Source organism: Apium graveolens, unplaced genomic scaffold (assembly GCF_009905375.1).
Source record: "Apium graveolens cultivar Ventura unplaced genomic scaffold, ASM990537v1 ctg489, whole genome shotgun sequence".
Taxonomy (NCBI): Eukaryota; Viridiplantae; Streptophyta; class Magnoliopsida; order Apiales; family Apiaceae; genus Apium; species Apium graveolens.
The window spans coordinates 103,060-107,878 of record NW_027418732.1 but is presented as its reverse complement, the minus strand read 5'-3'; the positions used below and the strand labels follow the sequence as shown (position 1 = coordinate 107,878).

The 4,819-nt window shown below is 32.4% G+C and overlaps 1 pseudogene; it reads left to right on the top strand.

Annotated features, from left to right (window-relative positions):
• Positions 1 to 884: 884 nt before the first annotated feature.
• On the top strand, positions 885 to 4,387 carry LOC141702339 (U-box domain-containing protein 45-like; annotated as a pseudogene).
• The last annotated feature ends 432 nt before the right edge of the window (positions 4,388 to 4,819 follow it).

Here is a 4,819-nt window from a genome sequence, read left to right as displayed (position 1 = left end):
AAAGTAGGGTCTGAATAAATAAAAATACATCGTATTAGTTATTGAGGGAGATGAAACTTTAATTTTGTATCAAGGTGAAGACAAAACATGGTCTTTGTAGCAATACAGGTAGGGGATTAGGATAATTAAGTAGATTTATTCCCTTTGTTGTTTAGTAAGAATTGCCATTTTTTAGTAGTGTTATGTTTCCCAAATATCTTCCCAAAATTTTATTAAATGACGTGACTGACACATGACTTATTTAATCGTGAGCACATATTAATGCACGCGGGGTCCTATTTTATTATTAGAAAGGTTACAACTATTCATGTGACATGTCAGATTTGGGAAATTTTTGGGGTAAAAATTTAGGATCTCTAATATTTTACTTCTTTTTTAGTTTAGGTTTATCACAAATCTTTGGATACCCATTTCCACCTCCTATTTGCTTTCCTTTCCGACTTGTTTTCATTTTAATTATAATTCAAATCTTATTATCCAAAAAACAGATTAATATGTAAATTATTTTCTTAAAACTTAATTTAATTTATATTTAATTTTTAAAATTTAAAATATTTTTGATATATAATTTATTTTAATTCTTAAAAAATTAAAGATGTTATAACCTAATTATATTAATTTTTTAAAGTAAACAAATTATATGTTATAAATATAAATACATTTGACCTTTTATATATATAGTATTAGAACAATTAAATATTAATATAATCATGTAACTTTAATTCAGTTTATCATAAAATAAAATAATTTACTATGATTCCTTTTCCTTCCTCTTTACATTGTATTCCATTCCGTTTCCCCGAAGCAAAAGTCCCCGTTGCTTGAATCTTAAAATACTCAATTCCATACCCAATTTCTTATATGATTAAAATATTAAATGTAACATGCAGTATGTGAGTATGTGTTGACATGAATCGCTACATGCGCGCGCTCAGTTTCCTCCCCTGAGCCCCCCTATATATATTTCTCACTGCTTCGTCTTTCTCAAAATCCTGCACAAACACAAAAAACATTTTTTTCAAAATAAATATTTCGAAAAAATAAGCTAGCAAACATGTCTGATCAATCTTCAACATGCTTTTCATCTCACAAAAAGCTGAAATTCTTCGCTAAAATTCGACGGTTCATGCAGCCAAGAAGCTCCGAAAGCAATTCAAGGTGTCCGATCAAGAACCGATAAAAGAAAACGATCAGTGATTTTAGTGAAGGTGGTGGAGGAAGGTGGCTGTGGTGCGTTACAGAGGTCAGTGAAGAGCCTTCATTTTGGAAATTTAGAAGAAAAGGAAGTGGCTGCTAAGGATATTATTCGAGTTGCTCGAGAAGATTTGAGTCGTCGAAAATTAATGGCGGAGCTCGGAGTTATTCCGCCGTTGGTTGCCATGGTTGGTTCGGAGGTGGTGACACGAAGAAGCCTGGCCGTTCGGGCCCTTGTTGAGCTTGCTAACGGGACTTACAGGTGTGTACTCGTTATTCAAATTTCGTTCCGTTAGTAACTCCGGTGATAAGAGTTTATCTTTTTCCCTTAGAACGCTAATTAGATTTCGGCTCATCTAATTGATTATATCAAACAATGCACATAACTTAACTAAATTAACATTAAGAACAAGTAATTTTGAAATAAATACTTTTTTTGGGATAAACTGATTAATGATCAAGTAATATTTAGAATATTGAAAGTGAAGCCTTGCATCATCATCAAATACAACCAATAACTGATTAATGTATATAGAGAACATTATAGGACAAAGAGCACATTATCAGAACTAGGGGTGTACACGGATCGGGTTGGGCGGGTTGGGAAAATTTAACAACCCAACTCAATTAGTTCGGGTTTTCAAAATTTCAACCCAATCCAAACCGTTTAAATTGTAACCCAAACCAATTTGTATACTTCGGTTTGGTTCGGTTTGGATCGGTTTGATCGGTTTATTAAATATACAAAATTAATATAAAAAATTATAATAAAACATAAGTTTTCAAAATTTAAAACACTGAAAATAGTTCAAAACAATATTACAATCCTCCATATTGAATAACCTTAAGCATCTAATTTTCGACATCAAAAGTACTAATAATATTGCTTACGCTTTAAATATTGGAATGAATCATTAATGCAAAAAATATAACACTAATCAAACATCTATTGTTGTTACGAAATGAACTATGAACATAGAGGTTATAAGTTACATTTAGAGTTAGAGATGTATGGATTTATGTAAATGGCCTAAACATAATTTGGATTAACTTATTAGCATGTACATATATTTTAATCGGGTTGAGTTGGATTGGTTTAAAATTATCGAAAACCATGTCCAACCCAATTAAATCGGGTTGACATTTTTTCAACCCAACTATATATCGGGTTGAAAAAAATCAGTTTGGTTCGGCCGAAATAGGGTCGGTTCGGTTTGTATTGGTCGGGTTGGTCAAACCGTGTACACCCCTAATCAGAACATCTCTTTTTTATAAGTGGAGAAGCTCCAATAATAACTAGAGATTTGAGAATATTCATGCTATGATACATATAAGTGGAACATGACCTTTTTTATTTCTTACATCATAATGCATATGGAACAACATTGTGCCATTTGAATAACCAATAACTGATTATATTTTATTAGATTTGATTTAGTTAACAAACATTAGTCAAGCAATATATTAAATTATGATAAAAAAATAAATTTTTGGTAGTATGGAATTGAAATGAATGAAATCAATTCAGAATATCTCGATTCAAACGACAGTGTAATAGATGAGTTGTAAAAATTTGATTGGTGGAGATTTTTGTGCATATAGGAGGTCCTCATTAATAATTAATAATGAGCTCTCCACTATGACTCATCTTTACACTTTCTTAGTACGTGCCCCTGTGCTAGAAAAATCCTTGATGCTTTATGTGTTAGTATTGTTTATTTGTAATAAAGATTTATATTTTATACAATACAAGAGTCCCTGCATATCTCATGTTCAAGTTAAAAATGTGAAACACATATGAATTCAACATAACCATGTTAGTAGAGACAAACCTTACTTTTAAAATACCAACAAAGGTGCACTAATCTTCCACTAAACTCCATGGGGGTAGGAGGATTTGTAGGTGGCATACAACTAGTTAGCCAGACAGTTTAATAAAACAATAATATAAATATTATTTTGTAATGACTTCATTAGATTTTCATGTACTTCAAATCTGCTATATCTTCGAACAATTCAAAAACAGGTACAACAGTTGACCTCTAAAGTATTATTCCCTACATATCTGTTTTCAAGAATCTTGCAGAGATAATAAAAAGTCTGTTTTTTACATAATTGGAAACACCCCACATGAAAATACACCTGCATGTCTCATTTTCTTTGTGTTATTTTCATGAAGTCTGTGCAGAGAACTGGAAAATTATGAAGCACATGAATGTTATTGTTAATGATTTTTTCTCTTCTGTCTGGTTGTTTTTGCAGGAACAAAGCTCTCATGGTTGAGTCAGGAATCTTATCGAAACTACCCGAAAACATCGGTGTTTTAGAAGAGCAAACAAGGCATGAATTTGCACAACTAGTTCTGTCTATATCTTCCCTACACAACAGCCAAGTCCCAATAACTTGTCTAAGATTGTCCCTCTTGTTATCTCCATTCTTGAATCAGATTCAACTTTTGAAACTAAACAACTCTGTTTAGGTACATTATACAATCTTTCCACTATGTTGAACAATGCAGGAACATTAGTGTCTAATGAAGTAATAAACAATCTCCTTAGATTCTCCTCTGTCAAAGAAACATCAGAAAAGGCCCTTGCAACTTTAGGGAACTTAGTAGTGACCTTGATGGGGAAAAAGGTTTTAGAAAGTAATCTATTGGTACCCGAAAACTTAATTGAGATCATGACATGGGAGGATAAGCCGAAAAGCCAAGAGATATCGGTTTATATTCTAATGATTTTAGCACATCAGAGCTCTGTACAAAGATTGAAAATGGCTGAGGCAGGGATTGTTCATGTCCTTCTTCAAGTGTCTTTGCTAGGTACCACCTTGGCGCGAAAAAGGGCACTTAAATTGTTGCAATGGTTTAAAGACGAAAGGCAAACAAGGATGGGACCTCATTCAGGGCCTCAGACTCGAAGGTTATCAATTGGTTCACCTACAAATCATAACGAGGCGAGCGAAGGGAAGAGGTTGATGAAGAACATGGTGAGACAAAGTTTGTACAAGAATTTGGAAACGATAACTCGTCGTGCCAATGCTGATGAGGGCTCTTCTAAGCTCAAGTTCTTGGCTACAAGTTCAAGCTCCAAGAGTTTGCCTTATTAAATCTACTTTACAATGTACTATGAGATTGTAAGATCATCAGGTGTTGGAAAATGGAATCAGGGATATTTTTTCCCTCTGAAGTGCATTTTTGTGCAGTTTGTTGGTTTGTATATGGCAGAAAAATAAATTTTGTTTTTACATTTTATTTGTCTTGATCAAGTAAACTAATATACCCTTTTGAATTTACTTTGCAGATATATTTGTCTCTTTCATTGTAAATTGTTGTTGGTTGAAGATTAAAACTTTGTACTTACAATTTACAAACAATTGAAGTGGCCTTTTATCTAGTAGTTAATCCCTATGTCTCGTCCAATTGTATACAGTTTTTTTTTCAATACTCGACACGCACTTTAAGGTGATATAAAGTATACCTTCATTATTTTTTTAAAAAAAAATTTCATTAAAATTCAAACATCAATTTTTATTTAAAAAAAAAATTAAAACTATTAATGAAACTATACATTAGACGAGCATTAAAATGCATGTCGAACCCCCGTCCCTCGTCTCTCGATATATA